The 27562-nt window shown below is 37.2% G+C and overlaps 1 long non-coding RNA gene across 1 annotated transcript in view; it reads right to left on the bottom strand.

The window, feature by feature from the left end:
• Positions 1-1043: 1043 nt before the first annotated feature.
• LOC115845798 (uncharacterized) overlaps positions 1044-27562 on the bottom strand; it is a 428126-nt gene continuing 401607 nt past the window's right edge. Inside the window, exon 7 of the long non-coding RNA XR_009559390.1 lies at positions 1044-1107. This is a non-coding gene — a long non-coding RNA (uncharacterized lncRNA). The remainder of the gene's footprint in view (positions 1108-27562) is intronic.

Below are 27562 nucleotides of genomic sequence, written 5' to 3'. Positions count from 1 at the left end.
GATCCGTCTCTGGGCCTGGACCATGTAGCAATAGGGCACAAGCGGAGATTTCCGGGGGGCAGATCGGGCTACCAGGGTCCTTCCCGCTCCAAAACAGAGTTGCTAATTCCCCTGAAGCCAGCTCTCACCGGAATTCCTTACCCTCGTACTGGGCCGTGCAGGGGAGTCCGCTAATGAGAGACACCTGGGAGACCTGGGTCCCGCAGACGGCCGGTATATCTTCCCAAAAGAGGGCCAAATTGGTCTGGCTCAAAAGACCTTCACTGTCCTGTACCAGGCGTGCTGTCCGGGGAACCGCTGGCCCAGGAAGATGGCCTGCTGGGTGTGGGCAGCCCATGTCCATGCAGAGCTAAAGGTCCTGGTGCCTGAGGTTCGGTGAGCAGAGCGAACTCCACCGGTGCGTGCTGTGTCACTCTGCTTCCAGGCTCCTCGGGAACAGTCCCAGGTCCAGGAGTGTAGGGGTAGGCTGGGGCCACAGGTGGGGACTTCAGGGCGACACACCGGCTGTCCGCGTCCAACCCATGACAGAGTTGCTAATTCCCCTCAAGCCAGAATTCGCAGGATTTCTGAAGCCATTAGAGGCCTGACCAGGGCTGCAAGAGGTGGGAGACAGCTGCGAATCAAGATTGTCAGACAGGCCCCAAGTTCCATAAGGACAGCAGGGCCACATGCGGTCTAACGGCTGCCACGACGCACTGCAGAGAACTGCTCGCCCAGAAAGACTGACTGGTGGGTGCTACCAGGCAGTATATAACAGGCGGAGAGGTGCTAATGAAAAGCAGGTGCGTCGACGCCAAAGACGCTGCGCTTGCGCAAACGACGATGACTCAGCATCAAGGCTTCTGCGGAGAGATCCCCGTGCTCTAGCCACGTCAGAATAAACTGGCCACAGGTGGGGGCTTCTCCAAGACACGCCGGGCTGCCAGGATCCATCCCGCTCCTAAACAGAGCTGCGAATTCCTAAATCTCCCGTAAACTCCTTTGCCTGGCCATCACAGGTAGTACCGGGAGTCCACTGATGAGAGACACCTGGGAGATCTACCCACACAGAGGGCCTGCTTATCTTCCCAGAACAGGGCCTTAAGTGGTCTGGCAGAAACGGTTTCCCTGTTCCAGAGGGAAAAAAAAAGAAGAAAGAAGGAGAGAGAGAAAGAAAGAAAAACAAGTCACCAGTATTCTACAGGCCATTTGTATTTTTACTGTGTTAGGATAACGCAGACACCTCTATGTAACGGAGCAGGACCCTATGGGGCCTGCCCAGAGCAGGACTCCTCTCCCCGCCCTCCCCCCCACCCCACCATATCCTCCACTGCCTTTTGTCTGTAGAAAAATGTAGTCAAGGAATCAATTTAATCAGAGAAGTGAGAAAATGCAGAAAGGAAAACAGTCAAGCAAGACAAATGAGTAATAGTTTAGCCTTTAAACAAAGTCAAGGACATTTAGTTCCTCCTCGAGGGCTATAGGTAATATTCTGAGTCATGTCCTTTAAGCTGTTTTGCAGGTACGTAAACCCCCACCAGGTGGAAGAAGTTAACTTCCTCCAAATGAGTTTGCCTATAAGCACGGAGACCCCAGACTGGCTGGAACCAGAAGCTTGATGATATTGATTCCTGATAACCTCACCACCAACAAATCAGAAGAATGTCCATGAACTGATCACATACCCCACACTCCCCTCCCTCAACCTGTCTTTAAAAACCTTTCCCTGAAAGCCTTCGGGGAGTTCGGGTCTTTAAAGCACTGGCTGCCCTGGACTCCTTGCTTGGTGCCCTGCAATAAATGCTGCACTTTCCTTCCCCACAACCCTGTGTCAGTAGATTGGCTTCACTGCGCTCGGGCAAACAGACCCAAGTTTGGTTTGGTAACACCTAGAGAGCCATGGCTACTAAAGGATGGATATAGCATGGGTAATAATATTCAAAACCATAAGTATGATTTACTATGGTTTTTAATTTTTTTTTCACGGGGGGGTGGGTAATGACCTTAAAGGTAGGCATGATTATTTTCTTTACTTAATAATATTGATCAGGGGCTTCCCTGGTGGTGCAGTGGTTGAGAGTCCACCTGCCGATGCAGGGGACACAGGTTTGTGCCCTGGTCCGGGAAGATCCCACATGCCGCGGAGCGGCTAGGCCCGTGAGCCATGGCCGCTGAGCCTGCGCATCCGGAGCCTGTGCTCCGCAACGGGAGAGGTCACAACAGTGAGAGGCGTACCACAAAGAAAAAAATAATAATAATAATATTGAGCAGTATTAGTGAAGCCATTTGCAGCAACATGGATAGACCTAGTGATTATCATACTAAGTGAAGTAAGCGAGACAGAGAAAGACAAATACCATATGGTGTCACTTATACATGAAATCTAAAAAATGATACAAATGAACTTATTTACAAAACAGAAAGAGACTCACAGATATAGAAAACAAACTTACGGTCACCAAAGGGGAAAGAGGGTGGGGGGAGGGATAAATTAGGAAGTTGGGATTAACATATACACACTCTATATATAAAATAAATAACTAACAAGGACCTACTGTGTAGCACAGTGAACTATACTCAATATTTTTAATAATCTGTAAGAGAAAATAATCTGAAAAGGAATATATATATATAAAACATAACTATATATATTTATATATATAAAACTGAATCACTGTACTGTACACCTGAAAACACAATATTGTAAATCAACTAGATTTCAATTTAAAAAATCTTAAAAATGTTTCCTCAAAATTAGAGTATCTAGACAAAGTTTTACAAATGAAAAACAGATTAAGGATAAGGGTGGAGTGAAGTGGTAGTAGAGTAGAGGGGAAGGGATGTTGTTTTAAAATGTCCACCTAAGGGATACATGTGGTGATGGAATTCTGTTACCTTGATTCTGTATTGTGATGGCAGTGGTGGTCACATGAACCTACATATTTAATACAATTTTATCAAAGTAAAGACACACACATAAATGAGTACAAGTAAAACTGGGGAAATCCGAATAAGATCAGTGGATTGAATCAATCTCAATATCCTAATTGTGCTGTCATTTTATAAACCGTTGCTATTGGGAAAAACTGAGAAAAGGGTATACAGGCTTTATCTGTATTATTTCTTACATCTGCATGTGGATCTATAATTATTTCTATAATATTTCAATTGAAGTTATATTATTTTTAACATGTCATATTACAGTTAATTAATTTATGATCCACTTTAAGATTACTTGAATGTAAAAATATACAAGTTAAATTATTTTTGATAATTATGCCTAGTCATTATAATCATAGATCATAGATCAGACACCTAACAGGAGCTTAGACAAACAAGTATGGCTTTGCCTGTTGTGAACAAAGGATATTCAAATCTATGAAAAAATAACAATCTCAAATATTAAAACTAATTGTATTTTTAAAAGATAATATTTCAACTAGACATACTGTTTATTTTTAAAGATAACAAATTTGATATTCTATTTGATATTTTATACTATTAAGTTATCAATGTTTATGATGAGCAAAAGGCAAAATTGAGCCTAACCATAATCATTTGTCAAAGTTTCTTTTATACTTTCATTAGAGACTAACTAATAACTAAACCAATTATAACTTCTAAACATTTCTTGAGTCTTCACATTTAATTTTTCTGAAAACATAAAAACTACAGATTCTAAAATGATTTTGACAGTTTTCATTCTCTTTTAACCAGTTACTGTATTTTATCTTAGGAACTTGGAGAGCTTCTGATTCTTGAGCATGCTAATCTAGTTCTCTGAAGATGACTTTTTATAGTTATTTATAAAGCTCACTCTTTGGTTAAAAACAGAAAGTGGTAGCATTTGTCTTTGTGGTCCTTAAAAAGAGAGTGATGGGAGGGTAACTGGAAGGTTAATTATGAGGAAGCTTAACCTGTAGGCAACAAGTGTAATTATTGTTTTTCATAAAATTAAAATCTTGTATCTTTGAACTGTGCTCATAAAAGCTCACAAAACCCTAGAGACTGGGATTGTTGACATTGTGAGCTCTTCATTTAATTCTAGCCAATGTAACTATATATGAACGTTTCCTAGAATAAGCCTAGAAATATTTTATCCTAGCTTCTGTTTTTATTAAAGCTCAAGGCCAGGGATGTTTAGCTAATTATCTCATAAGATCACAACCTATGGGCTTAAAATATAAAGTCAAGCTCACAATCACACTACAAGTTATTTTATGAATAATTCTGTGTCTCAGGTCAGTATGTTGGCAACCACTGTTAGAGTTACTGAGTTCATTACAAATTCACATTACAATGTTAATGTTATATAATACACAATATTAACATTTTCCTCGACTGTATTCTTGTGTCCCTAAACTTCAAACCTGAGAAAACTCTCAGAAAGATTTGAATGACGATAGACTCAAAGTCCTAAAGTCCTGTCCATGAAATCTTACTTCCTTATGGATCTGGCAACAAATTATTAGTGCCTTTTAAAAAAATCAAACAAAATAAAACACAACAAAATTTTTTTTAAAAAGAGGATTCTGGTGAATTAAGGGTTTTGTTTGTTTTATTTTGTGATAGCTGCATGTTAAGATTTTTATTTATTTTTTTTGCGGTACGCGGGCCTCTCACTGCCGTGGCCTCTCCCGTTGCGGAGCACAGGCTCCGGACGCTTAAGCCCAGCGGCCACGGCCCACGGGCCCAGCTGCTCTGCGGCACGTGGGATCCTCCCGGACCGGGGCCCAAACCCATGTCCCCCGCATCGGCAGGCGGACCCTCAACCACTAGGCCACCAGGGAAGCCCTGCATGTTAAGATTTTAATCACCTGCACCATCTATATGGGCTGTGAGGAAATTGTAAAACACCATGGAAACATTTAAGTTTCAAAGCCCTTAGAACAAAATAAGGGGCTATTTTTAGATGTCTAAATTACCTCTGGGAAGGGAAGGAGTGGCTCTTAATAAATTTAATTATTATTTGGGGGCTACAGGAAGGAGTCATATGGTAAAGCTTACAGAGTTCCAAATCTCGATTTGCTATCTCTTCATAAACTCTTTCCATTTGTTTCTTATTCCCTACATCTCAGATTGATCACAAAAACAACTAAACGTTCCATTTTTTACTTTAGCATCAATTGATAAGCAGGTTTAGAAGCTTCATACCCCTACACCAACCCCAAAGAGTTTCTTAAAGTATTTTTCATCTAGACTATTCTCTCCCTTGAATTTTTTTTTTTTTTTTTTTTTTTTGCTTCTCACCGCTGCGGCTTCTCCCGTTGCGGAGCACAGGCTCCGGACGCGCAGGCTCAGCGGCCATGGCTCACGGGCCCAGCCGCTCCGCGGCATGTGGGATCTTCTCGGACCGGGGCACTAAGCCGCGTCCCTTGCATCGGCAGGCGGACTCCTAACCACTGCACCACCAGGGAAGCTCTCTCCCTTGAATTTTTTTTCCTTGTTACATTGAGATATGCTTTTTTTTGAGTAAGAGAGGAAGTAAGATTTGAGTTAGAATTAATGAGCCAGAAATTGTCTGCCTGTGTGTACCCTTCTCCTTGCAGTTAAGTTATGCATCCATCTTAAGTGTCTTAGAGAAAAGGTGAAAGTGCTGATCCTCTCCAGCACTGAAATGCTACGTTTCTAAGAAGACACCTATAATCTATCCCTATCTTGATAACCTGCACAGTCTCAACTTAAGGGGCTACTAAAAACAAATAAACAGCAAAATGTTTTAAGCCCTGGTGAAAATTTTAAAGCACATGTAAATATGTAAAGAAAAATCAATCTATAATCCAGTCCTATGCTTTGCTTGGGTGAGTGGGAAGATCTTCTCATAGAAAGATGAAAGAATAAGTTGATTGATTAATTAATTAACATGAAAAATTGAGAATTTCTTGTTTTGTTTTGGCCCCTTATCTGATGTTTTCTTATTGGCTATTTGACCTTGATGGGATAAAAATCTCTCATATATAAATTTCTCATTTATATAAGTTAGATTGTTTCTAAAATGTCATTCATTAATCAATTATTATGTTCTCATTCAAAAATCCAGCACCATTATATTATCAATACATCCAATTTTTTTCCTGTCATACTGGTGAACCCAAAACAGGTATTATTGTTTTCCAGATCTCTAGCTATAAGTGTACTTATTCTCATTAGAAAAAACTGATTATTATTGTATAAAATGAACATGAATTTTAAAAATATGGTCAAAACAAAGCTATAGCCATGATAGTTACCTCATATTCTAGGTGGTTCTAACAAACACAATCACAATGGTAGATTTTAATAACTTGCCCTTTCCCCATAACGAATTGGGTAAAAACACTATTTTTTATTAAATAACTGAAAAGTCTATTTTTTTAAACTAAAATGTCAGAAATTACCCCTTTGAAACTGCAAAACAAGCAGTCATTAAACTCTTAAAACTGCAGGTTAAATTTGACACCATATCTAGGTAGAAAAAGAATGCATAAAGTCGGCAGATTTTGTTTGAGTTTAGGTGCTTTTCTTCTCTTCTCACAAAGGCCCCAGCCATGTGAGTAGTGAAATTTAAGTGCCATTAAAAAAATCAGTGAATACGGGGTTCTCAAGAAACTTAGATTAGCCAGTGTGAGAATTTTTGAAATTAGTAAAACCTCCTACATGGTTAGGGACATTATCCACACTGAACATAAATGTGATCATTTTGGAGTCCTTTGAAATCCATTTCTCATAAAAGTATTTGGGTGATAACAACACAAATGATTACAAAGTTTTGGCATCACTCTTTCTTAAAGCTTTCCAGAAAAGGAATTCTCACTTTCCATAAATAATATTTTATATTTACAATGAATGTAATCTCTTGTAGTAGGTTAAATTAATATTTTTTCTTTTTGTGATCAGAGGACATGGAGAACAGTTGGCTACATTTTAATCGCAAAATAAATCACGGTGTACAATCCACAATTTTCAGTTCTGGTTTTCCCCAGTACTCCACAGTATTAGGTGATTTAGAAAAATCACCTAATTTTTCATTGCTTTCTATTAAAATGTTCACCAAAGTTCAATGCACGCCAGTATTTATTTTTGCAACATATTAATTGGAGTTAAATAACTGAAAACAAAAAACTGGAACTTAAAAAAGTTATTAGGAATCATCATGTTAGATGCAATAATCACATTTTCAATCTGTGTTGGCTTGGGTTAATATATACTTAAAAGTCATGGGACTTCCCTGGTAGTGCATGGTTAAGAATCTGTCTGCCAATGTAGGGGACACAGGTTCCATCCCTGGTCTGGGAAGATCCCACATGCCGAGGAGCAACTAAGCCCGTGAGCCACAACTACTGAGCCTAAGCTCTAGAGGCCACGAGCCACAACTACTGAACCTGCATGCCACAACTACTGAAGCCCGCATGCCCAGAGCCCGTGCTCCACAAGAGAAGCCACTGCAATGAGAAGCCTGCGCACCACAACGAAGAGTAGCCCCCGCTCATTGCAGCTAGGGAAAGCCCGCACACAGCAATGATGACCCAATGCAGCCAAAAATTAATAAATAAATTAATTAATTTAAAAAAATCATGGGGATCTAATAGTTGGAAACTAACTTCATGTTTAACACACACACACACACGTGTACACACATACATGGAACTGAAACAAAAGATTCATGGAGATATATTTACCTATAAATCCTATGCAGTGTTTTCTTTCGTATTTCATTAAATAATGCTTTTTATAACACACTAAATTAATAATTTAAATGTGTTGTTAATTTAACAACACATTAATAGATGTGGATGCAACCTTCAGTCTGAAAAGAGCTAGACTAGAAAAGGAGGCAGATGTGTGCTGAATACTTACAAAGTAATATTGTATGTGCTAACAGAGAATGTACCAGCTGCAACTAGAAAGAGAGGGAAATATTTTTATTTAGGGTGGAAATGTCAAGAAGATCTGCTGTAAAAGGTGACGTGCTGATTCTTAATATATAAATAAGAATCAACAATGGCAGGGATGAGAATGTGGGTAGATGAAGAAAGAGGAAGGAATGTCTGTAGAGAGAAGATGATATTTGAGCAGCATCTTGAAAACTGAACGAGAGTTCTCCCAAAATCCAGTGGCTCTAAATTATAAAAAGTCTCATATACCATGCTGAGGAGCTTGGCCTTTATTTTTTAATAAACAGAAAGATGTAGAACACACATAATTGTTATGACTGTAGGCTTTGGGGTCAGACTGTCTAAATTGAAATTCTGGCCTCACTACCTAGTAGCTATGCAACCTTGAGCTGGTTACTGCTTTCTGTGCCTGTTTTCTCATGTATAAATGGGGACAATAATACTGTTTACCTTACAGAGTTGTAAAAGTTAAATGAGTTAATACGTTTAAAATTTTGTTTTGGCCTATAAAAGCCACAATAAGTTTTAGTTGATATTTATTTTATTATTAAAGGAGGATGCCATATAAAGAAGTGAAAGAAAATGAGGACTTATTGCTGGCTGGTTTGTAAGGGATTAGCAAACTACAATCTGGGGGCCATATCTGGCAGTGGCCTGTTTTCTTGGGGTCAGCCAGCAAAGAATGATTTTAACATATTTCTAAGGATTGCAACAAAGAAGAAAAAGAATATGCAACAGAAACTGTATATGGAGAATAAAGCCTAAAATATTTACTATCTTGCAATTTCCAAATAAGTTTGTCAATCCCTAATTTCCAGAGTGGGATTTCTTCCACAAGGGTAATAGCAAGTATTTCATTAAACTTGAAGTGTCTTGTTGTCACTTCAAACTATTTGTGCCAAGAGACTAGCAAGCAAGGAAATGGGTCACCATCCAGCCAGGAGTCACTGACCCTGTTCATATTGTGTGCTGTACACAGTAAGGACAGGGAAAACATGTTTGTCACACAGGGGACTTATTGTTGGTACTTTTCTTGCACAATTTTGATGATATGTGGACAAGTGTAGCAGCCAGTTTGAGAATACTGTGGTGACTAGGGGACTAAGATCTCTCTGCAGTGGTGTGGCAGGCAGAATTATGACACCCAAGATGATTACACACCCTAATCCTGTGAATGTGAATATGATGAAACACTACCATCGCCAATAGGTTGCTTCATGTCATAAAAGGAACTCGTGATGTAATTATGGTTACTAATTAATTGAATTTAAGATAGAGATTCTTCTATACTACTTAGGTGGATCTACTGTAATCACATGAATTCTTAAAAGTAGAAAAGAAAGGAAGGAGATAAGACTTTAGGACTCCAGGTGGTACAGCTGAGAGAGCATGCATTTGAATGCAGAGTTACTAGCCAGTTACTAGCTCTGAGACCTTGGGCTTGTTGCTAAAATACTCTGAGCATGTTTCCTCATCTGCAAAGTACAAAACAGAATATCTGCACAAAGAGTTCTACCAGAAACAAATTAAACATAATTCATGAAAGGGGGCCATACACAAGGTACTTAACAAATATTGATTTCCTTCTCTCCTCTAATTTATTGAATACTACTACATGCAAAAAAACTATGAGGGAATACATAAAATGTATGAGGTTCTACCTTTTAAGGAGCTTAGAATCTAATTAAGGATAGATTATATATATATATGTATATATATATATATATATATACACACACACAAATATGGCAAATATGACATTTTAGAATAGCCATCTAGGCCTTTGTGAAATTTTACCTCTATTTGAAACTAATATTGGAATTAGATCCATACAACCTTATAGTAATTCTTTTTTATTATCATACCTTTGCTTCCTGTGTTCAGTTTCCTTCGCACCAAATTTATGCACTGAGAAGTGTGTGCCCTCTCTCCCTAGCATTGCATCCATAGCCTTTACTGCATTCGAACTGTGTGTAATGAATAGATCGAAGTAGGAATGTTTGTCTTCCCAGCATGTTGTTCTCTCTCTGCACCTGCTCCTCTTAACACTTCACTCCCAAACACAGATAATTTCCCCCTGTGGCAACTGTTTCTGGAATGAGCCAAACACAGAGCCAGCCAAATGAACTCATTTGAGATAAATAGGAAATCAAAGCGATTGGAAAAGGAACCATCCCAGGAATCCTGAGCCAGTCTGACCCAAATGGGTGACCTTTCAGACTAGGGGAGCTGCCTCACCAAGGTTACTGCACGTGATCCCGCAGCAGAGCCTGCGGGATCCAGGGAACACCGAGTCCTCCTAACATTGGTAATTACGTGCTGCTGTTTTCTCACTGTGAGCATGGCGGGACTCGCATTGTCACTCTTAGGAGGCTTCGTTTCTCACCTGTCCTCGGATGTTCATGGAGCTGCAGGTCTGAGCCAGACAATAACACTGCAGCAGAGACTGTGCATGGGGTTTTGATTTTTACTTGCTACAGGCAGCCTTGTAGATTACACTGGGGGCCTGCAATTTTTTTTTTTTTGCTTGGCTCTGATTCTGAAAGAATTTCAATATCCAGGCAACGAAAACCAAAATTAGAATACTCAACAGGCATCACCAAGACTTTGTAGACATCTCTGTTAGCAGATGGAAAATGACTCAACATCTAATGACTGTAAACAGACCATGGTAAGGGCTGTCTGTAGCCCAGCAAGGAAAGACTTTTCCATTTCAGCAGTGGACTTCTATAGCTAATAACTACTACAGGATTAACTCCTTAGTGATTTTTGACTTGGGGAAAGACAGGTTATTAAGGGGGATATTTTAACAATCTTCTTTTTAAAGAGGGTTATCTCTGATTAATCCATTAAAATATTTCAAGAGCTCCTGTAAACTAAATGTTCACTTAAAAAAACAAAAGCAAAACAAAAAGAAGACTCAGAATTGCCATCAGTCCTTAGGTAGAATAGTAATACCTATGTGCAGTTAGTCAGGGATATTGGTTAATAATTTCTCTGGTTTGGATACAAACTAAAGAGAGTAAGACAAAATATTTCAAACTCATGTATTTTTTAAAATAACATTTGTTTTACTTTATTATGAAATTCACATAGATTATTGGGGAACATTTACAAAATGCAGACAGGTAGTAAGAAAAACAAGTGCCAACTGTAATCCCAGCATGCAGAGATAACAACTTTTCTGAAATGTAACTTGAGAGCAGGGACCATACAGTGGTCTTGTGCCTTGCATAAATTAAGTCAGCAGTTCTCAAACTTGATTGACTATTGGGTCAACCCTGGAACTAAAACACAAACAGCAACCAAACCTACAAACTTACTAAGTCACATTTTCCAGGTGACTGTCCTTGTTGTCTGTGTTTTCAGAAAGCTGCATAGGTGATTCTGGTGCACAGTCATGGCTGAAAATAACTGGATTACATACTAAGAATGATTTTTTAAATGGTGATAAGTAAAATGAAAAGATATTGCATCAAAAGAAATGTGAGTGCATAAACTGGATATGTGATTTCTTTTTCTCAACTGCAGACTGTCCTTATATTGCTTAAAGCCTTAAATCAGCAGTGGAGAACTCCCGTACACATAATGCTGCTTTGTGCCAGAAGAACTCCAGCCTTAATCATCTTGAGACTGTTCCATCTACCTTTGACTAGCTCCTGACCAAAAGCTTTAAGCATCAGATGTCTGTTTTCTGGCTATGGCCTCAAACCTCTCCATTAACTGGTGACGTGCTGTCTGGTATATTCATTTCCTAGTTTTCAAACTCCTGACTCCAAGTCCTGGATTCAGCATCCCTTTTGTATTATTTTTTTCTTTGGAAACAGTTATAACTCATCTTTTTTTTTTTTTTTTTTTCTGCAGATTAGGAAGAGGGTCTATAGTATGTCTCTGGTTTTGGTTTAGGCTTTTTGTTTTCTTCCTCTTAGAAATTCCTCCTTCCTGCCCTGGCCTGGTGGAACTAGCTAGGCTAACCACCTTGGGCTGTTCAAAGGCCAACACTCTTGCACATGAGGTTCCTTGGAACTCAGATTCTAAGCCATAAAGAAGAGTTAAATAAAAGTGCCCTATTGGAGATCCTCTTTGGAGGGCCTCTTTCATTCTTCTTCAAGACTCTATGCATAGTTTTGTATTCACTGAAGTGTACCCCTTTATTCATTCCTTAAACAAAGCGATCTCCAGAGGCTACACTGAAAGGGGAAGGACACATAGCAAAATCAGAGGCCAAATCCTATATGGAATTCCGAGGTTTTCCACCAGTAAACCGGCAATAATAAAATGTAGGTTGGGAGATCACTTCAAGACGGTGGAGGAGTAAGACGTGGAGATCACCTTCCTCCCCACAGAGACATCAAAAATACATCTATATGTGGAACAACTACTACAGAACACCTACTGAATGCTGGCAGAAGACCTCAGACTTCCCAAAAGGCAAGAAACTCCCCAAGTACCTGGCCGTGTGGCTGACAGGGTCTTGCTGCTCCAGCCAGGTGTCAGACCTGAGCCTTGAAGTGGGAGAGCCGAGTTCAGGACACTGGACCACCAGAGACCTCCCAGCTCCATGGAATATCAAACGGCAAGAGCTCTCCCAGAGATCTCCGTCTCAATGTTAAGACCGAGCTCCACTCAATGACCAGCAAGCTCCAGTGCTAGACACCCAATGCAAAACAACTAGCAAGACAGGAGCACAACTCCAAACATTAGCAGAGAGGCTGCCTAAAATCATAAGTTCACAGACACCCCAAAACCACCAAAACAGGACCAAACGCAGTCCTGCCCACCAGAAAGACAAGATCCAGCCTCATCCACCAGAAAACAGGCACCAGTCCCCTCCACCAGGAAACCTACACAACCCACTGAACCAACCTTATCCACTGGGGGCAGACACCAAAAACAACAGGAACTATGAACATGCAGCCTACGGAAAGGAGACCCCAAACACAAGAGTTAAGCAAAATGAGAAGACAGAGAAATACACAGCAGATGAAGGAGCAAGGTAAAAACCCACCAGACCAAAAAAATGAAGAAGAAATAGGCAGTCTACCTGAAAAAGAAGTCAGAATAATGATAGTAAAGATGATCCAAAATCTTGGAAACAGAATGGAGAAAATACAAGAAACATTTAACAAGGACCTAGAAGAACTAAAGAGGAAACAAACAATGATGAACAGCACAATAAATGAAATGAAAAATTCTCTAGAAGGAATCAATAGCAAAATAACAGACACAGAAGAACGGATAAGTGACCTGGAAGATATAATAGTGGAAATAACTACCACAGAGCAGAATAAAGAAAAAAGAATGAAAAGAATTGAGGACAGTCTCAGAGACCTCTGGGACAACATTAAATGCATCAACGTTCGAATTACAGGGGTCCCAGAAGAAGAAGAAGAAGAAAAAAGGGACTGAGAAAATATTTGAAGAGATTATAGTTGAAAACTTCCCTAATATGGGAAAGGAAATAGTCAATCAAGTCCAGGAAGCACAGAGAGTCCCATACAGAATAAATCCAAGGAGAAACATGCAAAGACACATATTAATCAAACTATCAAAAATTAAATACAAAGAAAAAATATGAAAAGCAGCAAGGGAAAAGCAACAAATAACATACAAGAGAATCCCCATAAGGTTAACAGCTGATCTTTCAGCAGAAACTCTGCAAGCCAGAAGGGAGTGGCAGGAAATATGTGAAGTGATGAAAGGGAAAAACCTACAACCAAGATTACTCTACCCAGCAGGGATCTCATTCAGATTTGACAGAAAACTTAGAAACTTTACAGACAAGCAAAAGCTAAGAGAATTCAGAACCACCAAAACAGCTCTACAACAAATGCTAAAGGAACTTCTCTAAGTGGGAAACACAAGAGAAGAAGAGGACCTGCAAAAACAAACCCAAAACAATTAAGGAAATTGTCATAGGAACATACATATCGATAATTACCTTAACCGTGAATGGATTAAATGCTCCATCCAAAAGACACAGGCTTGCTGAATGGATACAAAAACAAGACCCATATATATGCTGTCTACAAGAGACCCACGTCAGACCTAGGGACACTTACAGACTGAAAATGAGGGGATGGAAAAAGATATTCCGTGCAAATGGAAATCAAAAGAAAGATGGAGCAGCAATACTCATATCAGACAAAGTGGACTTTAAAATAAAACTATTACAAGAGACACTGAAGGACACTACATAATGATCAAGGGATCAATCCAAGAAGAAGATATAGCAATTGTAAATATTTATGCACCCAACATAGGAGCACCTCAATACATAAGGCAAATGCTAACAGCCATAAAAGGGGAAATCAACAGTAACACAATAATAGTAAGGGAATTTAACACCCCACTTTCAACGATGGACAGATCAACTAAAATGAAAATAAATAAGGAAACAAGCTTTAAGTGACACATTAAACAAGATGGACTTAATGGATATTTATAGGACATTCCATCCAAAACAACAAAACACACTTTCTTCTCAAGTGCTCAGGGAACATTCTACAGGATAGATCATATCTTGGGTCACAAATCAAGCCTTGGTAAATTTAAGAAAACTGAAATCATATGAAGTATCTTTTCCTACTACAACACTATGAGACTAGATATCAATTATAGGGAAAAAAATCTGTAAAAAATACAAACACATGGAGGCTAAACAATATGCCACTAAATAACCAAGAGATCACTGAAGAAATCAAAGAGGAAATCAAAAAATACCTAGAAACAAATGACAATGGAAACACGATGGCCCAAAACCTATAGGATGCAGCGAATGCAGTTCTAAAAGGGAATCAGAGAAGAAATAGAAATTAAATGAATTCAAACCGAAAAAGAAGTAAAACTGTCACTGTTTGCAGATGACATGATACTATATACAGAGAATCCTAAAGATGCTACCAGAAAACTACTAGAGCTAATCAATGAATTTGGTAAAGTAGCAGGATACAAAATTAATGCACAGAAATCTCTTGCATTCCTATATACTAATGATGAAAAATCTGAAAGAGAAATTAAGGAAACACTCCCATTTACCATTGCAACAAAAAGAATAAAATACCTACAAATAAACCTACCTAAGGAGACAAAAGACCTGTATGCAGAAAACTATAAGACACTGATGAAAGAAATTAAAGATGATACAAACAGATGGAGAGATATACCACATTCTTGGATTGGAAGAATCAATATTGTGAAAATGACTATACTACCCAAAGCAATCTACAGATTCAATGCAATCCCTATCAAACTACCAATGGCATTTTTCACAGAACGAGAACAAAAAATTTCATAATTTGTATGGAAACACAAAAGACCCCAAATAGCCAAAGCAATCTTGAGAAAGAAAAACAGAGCTACAGGAATCAGGCTCCCTGACTTCAGACTACACTACAGAGCTACAGTAATCAAGACAGTTTAGTACTGGCACAGAACAGAAATATAGATCAACGGAAAGGATAGAAAGCTCAGAGATAAACCCACGCACATATGGTCACCTTACCTTTGATAAAGGAGGCAAGAGTATACGATGTAGAAAAGACAGCCTCTTCAATAAGTGGTGCTGGGAAAACTGGACAGCTATATGTAAAAGAATGAAATTAGAACACTCCCTAATGCCATATACAAAAATAAACTCAAAATGGATTAAAGACCTAAATGTAAGGCCAGACATATAAAACTCTTAGAGGAAAACATAGACAGAACACTCTATGACATAAATCACAGCAAGATCCTTTTTGACCCACCTCCTAGAGAAATGGAAATAAAATTTTTCTATATTTAGGACTTGATTCTACTTAGAAGTATTTTCTATGTGGTTTGAGATAGGGTCGATTCTTTTTTTATTTGAATGATTGTATCCATCAGGATGAACTACTTTTGCAATGGTAACAGTTTTTTAAATAAAAACATTTTTTTATATTTAAATTTTTAAAATTTTCTATACAGTTTTTCAAGGTTACGTAAAATTATTACAAAATATTAGCTAAATTCCCCGTGATGTAATACAATACATCTTTGCAGGCTATCTTACACCTAATAGTTTGTGCTTCCCACTCCCCCCCTCTATATTGCCCGTCCCCCCTCCCCACTGGTAACCACTAGTTTGTTCTCTATATTTGTGAGATTGCTTCTTTTTTGTTATATTCACTAGTTTGTTGTATTTTTTCGATTCCACATATGTGATATCATATGGTATTTGTCTTTCTCTATCTGACTTATTTCACTTAGCATAATGTTCTCCAAGTCCATCCATGTTGCTGTCAATGGCAAAACTTTGTTCTTTTTCAGGCTGAATAGTAGTGCAGCGTATATGGATACCACATCTTCTTTATCCATTCATTTGTTGATGAACACTTAGGTTTTTTCCACAACTTGGCAATTATGAATAATGCTATGAACATTGGGGTGCATATATTTTTTCAAATTAGTGTTTTTGTTTTTTTGGGATATATACCCAGGAGTGGAATTTCTGGGTCATATGGTATTTTTATTTTTTTGAGAAACCTCCATACTGTTTTCCACAGTGGCTGCACCAATTTACATTCCCATCATCAATGTACAAGGGTTGTCTTTTCTCCACATCCTCATCAACATTTGTTGTTTGTGTTCTTTTTGATGATAACCATTCTGAGAGGTGTGAGGTGATGTCTCATTGTGGTTTTACATTTCCCTGATGATTAGTGATGTTGAGCATCTTTTCAAGTGCCTGTTGGCCATCCGTATGGAAAAATTTGGAAAAATGTCTATTCAGTTCCTTTGCTTATTTTTTAATTGTGTTGTTTATTTATTTATTTATTTATTTATTTTTTGCATTACGCGGGCCTCTCACTGTTGTGGCCTCTCCCGTTGCGGAGCACAGGCTCCGGACGCGCAGGCTCAGCCCAGCCGCTCCGCGGCATGTGGGATCTTCGTGGACCGGGGCATGAACCCGTGTCCCCTGCATCGGCAGGCAGACTCTCAGCCACTGTGCCACCAGGGAAGCCCGTGTTGTTTATTTTTTGATGCTGAGTTGTATGAGCTGTTTATATGTGTTGGATATTAATCCCTTATCTGCAATGGTAACAAATTATTGCCCAGATTTCAATGTCAAGACTAGTTTATTTCTTGATATTGGTATGTATGAGCTGTTTGTATATTTTTGAAATTAATCTCTTATTGGTAGCATCGTCTGCAAATATTTTCTCCCATTCAGTCAGTTACTTTTTCATTTTTCCAGTGGTTTCCTTTCCTGTGTAAAAGCTTTTAAGTTTAATTAGGGTATTCATTCCATATTTTTATTCCACTGTTCTATTGGGCATGTTTTGTACTATTATTATTACTGTTACTTCTTAATAAGTCCTTGTGTGTGGCAGGTGGGCCAACTTCTTCAATATTGTCTTTTTGCCTATAATTAGCTCTTCACTAATGTATAAATTTTAGAGGTAATTTGTCAAGTTCCGTAAAAGATCATGATGAGATTTCAGCTAGAATTGCATTGACTTCATAGATTTACTGGGGATAAATTACACGTTAAGATACTAAGTCTCATGGTGCATGAACATGTGTATCTCTCTCCATTTATATAGATTTTAAGTCCTTCAGTAACGTTTTATATTTTTCTTCATAAATATCTAGCAAATCTTTCACTAAATTAATTTCTAGGTACTTTGCCTTTCCTTTTTTTTTACCTGTTCTATTTTAAATGGTGTATTTAGTCTGTTTACAGAAATGCTATTGACTGAACGTAGATTTTGGGTCCAGCAACCTTGCAGAACTCTCTTCATTTTTAATTTTTTTGTACACTTTTTGGCTTTTCTACATGGATAATCATATCATCTTCAAAATCTATGCCTTTTCCCCCAATTCTTCAAATTTTTCTTTCATTCTTTGTATTTCTTGATTCTTTAGCTAAGATCTCCAGTCCAAAGTTGGGTAGAGTCATTGATAATGTCTTCCTACTGACTCTAAAGGAAATGCCTTCAACATTTTACTATTCAGTGTGTTGTTTAAGGTCGGTTTTCTGATACACCTTTTAGCAGGTTAAAAATTCCCTCTCTGTTTATATTTACTTGAGAGTTTTATTATCAATAATTAATGTTGAATTTATTGCACCAGAATTTCATGTGAATAAAATATCCTATATCTTTGACTTTTTTCCTCAAAGATTAAGATGTAGCTTTTTCTATCTATTAATTATTTTCATATCTGGCCTTTATATTACCCTCTGGTTAATTTTCCAAAAATATTTCCAGTTGCATATGGCAGTTTAATGTTTTTTGCTTTCTAAAAAGTGATATCTCAATGAGTTTATGGGCACAGATTAGTTCTTCTTTAAAGCTGATACAATTTAGTGTTTTATGTTTGTAAATCTATATGCGTGAGTAAAACACATGTACCCCCTACAAGTTCTGGCTCATTATATTGCTTGCTAGAGAGACCAATTTAAAAGTCAGAATTTTAAGTTAAGCTAGTAATGCCCTATTAATTTCAAATTCATGATAATTTAATAAAATTGAGCTGAGATCTTTGAATATTCAAAAGACCATTTTGGTTAAGACATTATCAGGCAATGGAAAGTGAGCTAGAGTAAAGGAAGCAGCCAATTACTTCTATTTTCTTTTGCCATAGTTATAAGTGTCTCTCAGCTGCTGCATTGCTGGGGCTGTAGATTAATTGCAGGTATTCCAAGACATGGGCATCCTTTTCTGAATTTTGCTTGTTGAGGGCAGAATCAATATCAGCTTCTTTGTGGCTGCTTCCTCATTAGAAACCCTATCTCTATCACCAAACTTTCTTAAAGAGCCAGATGACTGTGGAAGTTTCTTGGAAAAACAAAACAGAAAACAAACAAAAAGCCAGAAGTGGATTTTATTTTTCATTCCACCCCTGCAAAAGGAAGAGAGAAACAATTAAATTTAAATCAAATCACTAGTTCAGTCTTAGGTCCTTCCTGCTCAGAGTTCAGGTCCAAATATTTTGGTGTGAAAAACAGAACCTTCTCAGACTCCTATTTCCTGACTGGTTTACTGCTCCAGTGTTATCACGTGGCTGATAACCTCCCAGTCATTTTTACTTGAGAGCAGGTTCTATCCATGTATATAAATTAGTGACTATGGGCATTAAGTCTTAAAAATTGCCTGGGTGGTAGAAAATATCTGTCTAAAAATATGGTCAAATCTCCATTGGCATAATTCCTAAGTGTCATGTAAAATTGATAAATATGGTATACAGTAAGTCCCCTACATAAGAACGAGTTCCGTTCCAAGAGCACATTTGTAATTCCAGTTTGTAAGTCCAACACAGATAGCCTAGGTACCCAACTAACACAATTGGCTATATAGTACTGTACTGTAATAGGTTTATAATACTTTTCACACAAATAATACACAAAAAATACAAAAAATGAAACATTTTTAATCTTACACTACAGTACCTTGAAAAGTACGGTAGTATAGTACAACAGTTGGCATACATGGGTTGGCATCGAGTGAACAGGCGAGAAGAGTTACTGACTGGAGGAGGGAGAGGAGGTGGGAGATAGCAGAGCTGTAGGATTGGCAGCAATAGGAGATGGAGGGTAAGCTGCAATTTCGCTCACACCTGATGCTGATGGCACAGGTTCTGTTTCCTTGCTGGATCCAGTTATATCTACTCTCTTAAAAAATTGATCCAGTGATGTCTGGGTAGTAGCTTTTTTTTTTTACTAATAGATGACATCCTGGGCTTGAAATAAAGATATTGTACTACTGTACTCTATACAGTACTGTACTGTAAAGTACACAAAAGCACAACTTGAAGGTTCGTATGTAGGGGACTTACTGTAATATGGGATGAAAGGTTCTAGATGTGTTGCAAGACTTTGATCCTTATTGAAATTTTTTTTAGGAAAAGAGGAAATAATCACTCATTAACCACTTTTTCTTTTTATAGAAGGTATAAAATGACGCTTAAAGGAAATGGAATAGCCTGGACTCTGTTACAAGTTAATAAAATCTCTACAACCTCTACCCCTGGTATCAACTTAGGAACTATGTTCCATATAATTACCAGACCGATGACTAATTAACTCACCAGAGTTATCAGTTTGTCTTCCAAAGTATATTACTTTGTAAATGAACAGCTGAGTGTATTGAAAGAACTGTGTATATACCCTTGCTTCTCAGCAGAGAGCACTGTCAGGTCAATTGCCTGTGCAAGATCTCACCTAAGATGTGCGTATTCTAGGCCAGTTAAACAGTAACTGCTGGTGACCCCAAGCAAGGTAGGGTATTGCCAAATCTGTAAACCTTGATTATTGCCATGCCATTGTCTGTTTTTCCTTAGAGTTTATACCTCTATTCCCAAATAACTTATTCTGGCAATCCATTTGCTTAAGAATGTTTATAGCATTCTTGATTATGGTACATTACATCAGTGTGGTTACTTTCTCATTTCTCATTGGGAGAAAACAGAATCAACGTCCAAGTGGCCATAAATACTACTTTTTCCCCTTAGTTTTCCAGCCTTTTGGAATGGTTATTTATTTGCAAACACATATCACATTAGCTGAAGTTATTTGTTTGGTTCCACAAGCTATAGTGGACTCTCAACTTTTAAAGAGCAAGCACTTCTTCATGTTCATCTTTGTATCTCCAATTCCAATCATATAGATAGCATTCAGTAATTCTCTTCATACCTCAGTTGAAGTGCGCATTACAGTGTAAAACAATGATTTTTTAATTTTGGTTTGCACCAGATAGTTACAGTTTAGGCCAGTGTTCTAGTACAACTATTATTTTTTTTAATAAATTTATTTATTTAATTTATTTATTTTTGACTGTATTGGGTGTTGCTGCACACGGACTTTCTCTAGTTGTGGTGAGTGGGGGCTACTCTTCATTGTGGTGTGTGGGCTTCTCGTTGTCGTGGCTTCTCTTGTTGCGGAACACAGGCTTTAGGTGTGCGGGCTTCAGTAGTTGTGGCATGCAGGCTCAGTAGTTATGGCTCGTGGGCTCTAGAGCACAGGCTCAGTAATTGTGGTGCACGAGCTTATTTGTTCTGTTGGCATGTGGGATCTTCCCGGACCAGGCATAGAGCCTGTGTTCCCTGAATTGGCAGGGGGATTCTTAATCACTGCATCACCAGGGAAGTCCCTCTAGTACAATTATTAACAGTGATTCCCTTCTTACTCAAAAGTGTCCCAATTTAGATGGTAAATTATATGGTCACACCATTTATGTATGTTTTTCTGCCACTTAATGGAGTTCCTTTATGGCAAAGGCCATCTTTGCATCCTCAGGATTTAGCTCAGCATCAAACATAGTGGACCCTCGATAAAGGTTTTCAAAACTGATTAGGTTAAAAAATCATGAAATATCATAAGTGATTTTCCACACATGAAAAATTTTTGAGAAAGAAGTAAAAAAGTATCTATATCATTCAGGGAGCTGGCAAGACACAGAGTGCACATTCAAATTGGGTGAGAGTTTAATAAATGGACTCTGTATAAAGAGGTGGAAAAAATGAGGGAAAGAATAAAGGTTAAAATAAAGGAAAGAATAGAAAACATAAAGGAAAAAATAAAAGTTATTCTGTGTAAAGATGTGAAAAAAAACGTAAGGGAAAGAATAATGGTGATTAATAAGGGAGGAGCAAGACATGACCGTCTAGGCTGATGTAGGAGAGGTGGAAACAGTTAAATTCAGGGAATAGGAAGATGCTTGGAGAAGGCTTCATTATAAGAGCTATGGTTTTCAGTTAGGGAATGCAGCCAGCCCGTGTTGATGCTGCTGACAGGAAACAAAGAGATACATAACCTATTCTTACTCTTCCTTTCTTCAATCTTTTATTGGCTAAATGCAAGGAGAAGCCAGAGGGCAAGGAAGCTTGTTGATATCCATTCATGTCAGCCTCTTGGAATATAGAACATGGTAGAGAAAGAAGAAAGTGGGCCTTTTGGGGGTAAACATAAGACTAGGAGCAGAACTAGGAGAGGAAAATTAAATAATATTAGACATGTGTCATGAGATGGCTGGCCAGGGCTAGACTTCCCTGCATGAAGCAGTACCATCTGTGTGCAGCTAATACCTAACAAGCAGTGACAATACATGTGTTGATAGATAATATCATTTGGTTTCTTCAGAGCTTTAAGAAATAAAAATAATATTCTGACTCTACATTTATTAATTCAGTGATTTTCCCTGTGGTCATCTCTGATTCATGAGCATGTAAAGACAGTAATCCAGGGGCTCCTAAATATGCCTTCTTTCAAAATGGAAATATTTTTATTTCTCTGATTGAAAAAATAATGTTTTTTAAAAGTGATGGAAAAATTTAAGAAAAATAGTAAGTAAAGAGCTATAATTCCACTATTCAGAGATAGTTTCCTTATGCATATATGTGCCTGCATATGTATGTATTTTATATTCATGTGGGCATATACACATTTGTAAGTTTTAAAAATATATTTCTTAGATTGACATATACACACTACTACATATAAAACAGATAACTAATAAGGACCTACTCTATAGCACAGGGAACTCTACTTAATACTCCACAATGACCTATATGGGAAAAGAATCTAAAAGAGGGTTGATATATTTGTATGTATAATTGATTTACTTTGCTGTACAGCAAAGTAACACAACATTGTAAATCAACAATACTCCAATAAAAAATGTTAAGAAATATATATTTCTTAAAATATATTGTGTGTGTATATATATATATATATATATATATAATAACATACTTTTAAAGGAATATTTCTGTGTAGATCTTATCCCCTTGTACCTAAGAAATAACTGAGATTAAAATAGATTGCATGGCAGCTCCATGGGCAGATCTGAGGTTTAAACTAAGACATGTCTGATTTCAAGATAGTCATTGGCTCTTTCACTTTAAAATCTTATCTTCTGCAATAAGGGGTGTTCACAGAAGCACAAAATTTAATATCACCTTTTCAAAGTACCCATTTTGTGAATGGTGGGATTAGATGCTGTGGCTCAGTGATTAGTCAGTTTTGAGGTCTGCGATTGAGCTGGTAGGCACTTAAGGTCAATCAAAAGACTACATATGTAGCAAATGTACCAAAGTTGCCTGAATAAATTGTCATGACTTGGAATACATCAGAAACTCTACAACTAGTATTTCCTCAGGAAAAGACATATAAAGCAAGCAAGCAAGAAAGAAAACCCACCCACATCCCCAAAATAAATAAATAAGTAGAACAACTTAAATTCTGAAATTTTCAAATAGAATTTTTAGGTTAGGTGCACTAAACATTTCCCTTCCATTTATTGTTCTATCAATTTCTCTTGTTTCTTTCTTTCTTTCTTTCTTTTTTTAATGCCAAGGAAGAATTACAGGGAGACCATATGAAATAACAGCAAATGTAAATAAAATAGCAGTGATTTATGTTTCAACAGGTGCAATAAGTTGATTAGAAAATTGTACTGGAAACTGCTTATTTGATAAAATATATATTTGAAATAACTGGTAAGGAGTTGATAATAAAGTTTTTTTTTTTAATATTCTAGCTATTGTACAATAGCTTTCATTTACGGCAATAAAAGAAAATCATGATATTAGTGCTGAGTTGTTCAATCTTGTACATGACTTTTCCAAAGTCCAAATTATGACTTTGGCCAGTCAGAATAGTTTGCTTTATTTTGGTTGTAATTACGTAGTAATGTTTTCATGAAAAAGGCTTAGAAATGAAAAAAAAAAATTATGTTTTGGCAAGTTACAACTCCTGAGATCCTCAGTTTCCCAATCTAAAGATGAAAAGAAAGCATCAAATATACACATTCCCTTTGACTGGAAAGAGACCAAAGAGTGGATATGTTGACATAAATATATATCACTATATATTGTAGAATTAACCAAAACAACTGCTAGAAACTACATTGAGAATGATGGTGCTAAACTAACAGCATTTATAACTAAAAAACAACAGCAGTTAAAACCATGAAAGCCTCAAAATGTACTGTCTTCCTAAAAATTTTGGAATTCCCAAAGTTCATGTGGTTAGTGGGAACTTTGATATGTTGTTAAATGTTGCCAAGATTTAGCAGTAGATTAATGAAATAGGTTCTTCAGTAAACTCTTGCAACGTGAAACTTTTTGTAACAATTCATAACTCAGCAGTCACAAATAAGAAGCTTTCAGTTCTTATAAGTGAAAATTCATGGTTTGCAGTAAGTGAACTCACAGATCACCTGACCCTCTTCACCAAAATGTGTCTTTAGCTCCCTTGATTTGAAAATGCAGTGTGTAAAAATGAATCGTAAAGACTTCCTAAGGACTTAGAATTGCTACAGTGCACCATAAGTTACAACCAGCTGGGGATAAACTCCTTTATGCTTTACCAATTTCTACCAAAGATCACAGAGTTAATTTGTGATTTTAGGGTTAGGCAGTTGCACACAAATATGATATTTACTTTGTCTTAGAGTTTGCTTATGATACGAGATATGTGTAAAATTGGGAAATTGTCAAAGGAGAACTAAAAAAAATGGGATGGTTGTTTTTTATAAAGTGGATTTTCATGGAACATTTTGGCAAAGGCCAGTTCAGACCACACACCTTCCAAACTTGAGTCTTGTTAAACTGCAAAGCCATGGATGGACCCAGTATAATTCAGAAGTTTCACAAGTCTCCTAAAATGACTTCTCACCTGAGCCAGGCATTCAAGTGCAGGCCACTTTGTATTGTTTCACAGCAGGATCTTGCATTCTTTGAGTGATGTTGCCGTTTGTTGGAGTTCCCAGCAGGGCAGCTCTTCCACCCAGTTGCAACCAATTTCACTGATCAGTAGTTCCTGGTTAGCTTCACCCTATATATTCAATAATTCATTTGGCAGGTGCAAAGTAGACAAATCTTTAAGAAAACTCAAGATTTTAGGAGAATCAGAAAAAGACTCACTGATTATTTGTTTCTTGATTCTGACATTTAATTTGGATATTGAGGAGGATTTACTAGTCTCAAAGTGTTTATACTACAGAGATTTTTATTACTTAATTTTTATTCTTCTTTTAAAAAAAAACTTCATCCCTGTTGTCTATTTAATGCCTTGGATATCAATAGGTTGTTCAGATCTGCCCAGTCATTGGACTGTAGATTTAGATTTATGAAACATGGAAACAGGGAGTATTTGCTTGCAGAAACCTCTGCCCCAATATGCCCAACATTGTCTGGGTTTATTTCTTAGTTCTGCTACTAATAAGTGGGGTAAACTTGAGGGAGGTAGATAAACCTCTCTGTACTTCATCAATAACCTGGGGTACTAATAATATCACCCTTGTACTTCAGGAGACTAATGATACTAAAGTCATTTAATTAATTAATATATGTACAAAATACCTTAAAGCAGTAGTAAGCATATAGTAGGCACTTAGTGAGTGTTAACTCATTATAATTATTATACTCACTTTTGAATAAATATGTATCTATCATTTGGTAATTGCTTTCCTATGTGACCACAAATTGCTGTTTCTGTTTTATTTTTAACATATATTTTTCTTAAATAGGTAATACATTTTAAAAAGGTAAAATGCTGAAGGATATATAGTGAAAAGTAAGTTTCTTGTCCTCACAGTGCCCCAATTGCTATTTCAACCAGTGATGTTTTATGCTAACATCTATTTATTTAAGCTTTCATTTGAAGCATTAAAAGAACATGGTGAACACAAAATGAAGGATGTTATTCAAAAGGAAATACATTTTTATCTCATTTTTGTTGTTTATAATGATAGTAATAATAATAGAGTAATCTTGAAAAAAAACTGTTTTTGATAGGGTACTTGTTATGTAGCAGGCATTCTGCTACTACTGTGCTTAATGCATTATGTCATTCAGTAATCACAATTTTGTGAGATAGGTGCTATTATTAACTCAATTTTATAGATAATATCTTAAGCATAGCCAACTGGGATTAAACATTATGCTTTTAAAATTTAACTTGTTTAAGTTGCCAGAGAGTAGAGAAATCCAAATACATTGTGTTTCTTTGAAAGGAATCTTATAGTCTACCTTTGTTTTCTATTCCCTTTTAAATACCACCCACTTTTTTTTTATCAAGTTTATCTAATTTTTCTTGTGCTTTTGGTGCCAAATCTAAGAAACTATTGCCTAATCCAAAATCATGAGGATTTACTCCTGTGTTTTCTTCTGAGTTTTTGTTTGTTTTGTTTTTTTATTAGTTATCTATTTTATACATATTAGTGTATATATGTCAATCCCAATCTCCCAGTTCATCCCACCACCACCCCCCTGCCCACTTTCCTCCCTTGGTGTCCATATGTTTGTTCTCAGTATCTGCATCTCTATTTCTGCCTTGCAAACCAGTTCATCTGTACCATTTTTCTAGATTCCATATATATGCGTTTATATATGATACTTGTTTTTCTCTTTCTGACTTACTTCACTCTGTATGAGTCTCTAGGTCCATCCATGTCTCTACAAATGACCCAATTTAGTTCCTTTTTATGGCTGAGTAATATTCCATTGTATACATGTACCACATCTTCTTTATCCATTTGTCTGTTGAGGGGCATTTAGGTTGCTTCCATGTCCTGACTATTGTAAATAGTGCTGCAATGAATATTGGGGTGCAAGTGTCTTTTTGATTTATGGTTTTCTCAGGGTATATGCCCAGTAGTGGGACTGCTGGGTCATATGGTAGTTCTATTTTTAGTTTTTTAAGGAACCTCCATACTGTTCTCCATAGTGGCTGTATCAATATACATTTCCACCAACAGTGCAAGAGGGTTCCCTTTTCTCCACACCCTCTCCAGCATTTGTTGTTTGTAGATTTTCTGATGATGCCCATTCTAACCGGTGTGAGGTGGTACCTCATTGTAGTTTTGATTTGCATTTTTCTAATAACTGTTGATGCTGAGCAGATTTTCATGTGCATCTTGGAATACCACCTACTTTTGATGGAGGAAATAACGCCAATCTAGACTCCTTGTCCAGTCTCCAATTCATTTTACATTGTCAACAGTTTGTACATTCCAAAACTCCAATGTTATGAAGTCTCTTGTTTGCTCAGAAGACCTAACTCCCTTCTGCTGAGATATTTACAAACCACTTATCCTGACTCCCAAGGTCTTGATTTGCCTACATCTTAACTAGCAACTTTATTTCCCATAATGCACCTACTTTGGCTTAATTAATAAAGGTTACTTAACAATTTCCTTATCACACAGCTAAAAAATACTAAAACAATTCTCTTTAGGATGTGGAATGATGAAATTCAATCTTTCGGTTTGGATAATTTGGATAGTGTAAAACAAAGTTTTCTCGCATCTACATTCATTTTTTAATTAGGAGATATTGATGAATTATTGCTTGAGGATTGGGAATATAAGCAAGCACACATTCTGATTAGACTTTTCCTGGGAGCCAGAGCTGTACCATGACTGTTTTCCTCATCAGGCTGATCAACTCTTGGTGTTCAAGTTTAAAATGTGTAATAGTCTGGTGTGGCCTTGGGTGCCAGGGTCTGATTTGAAGATACAGTTTACTCTGTAGTGTGGAGAATGGAAACCATCACTGAAGAGCCCATTTTAGAATTCAGAGACACACCTGCTACCAGAGGAATTTTACATAGAGGCCTACTTAAGGGAAAACACATTGCTGATAATTTTTTTCTGTTGTGATTTTTGGCAAGGAATATTTCACATTTTTTGGAAGCACAGATCATCTGGTCAGGTGAATAATTTCCTCTCCAGTAAATCAAT

Source organism: Globicephala melas, chromosome 16 (assembly GCF_963455315.2).
Source record: "Globicephala melas chromosome 16, mGloMel1.2, whole genome shotgun sequence".
NCBI lineage: Eukaryota > Metazoa > Chordata > Mammalia > Artiodactyla > Delphinidae > Globicephala > Globicephala melas.
Note: the sequence above shows the minus strand (reverse complement) of the source record. Positions and strands in the feature narration are given on the sequence as shown.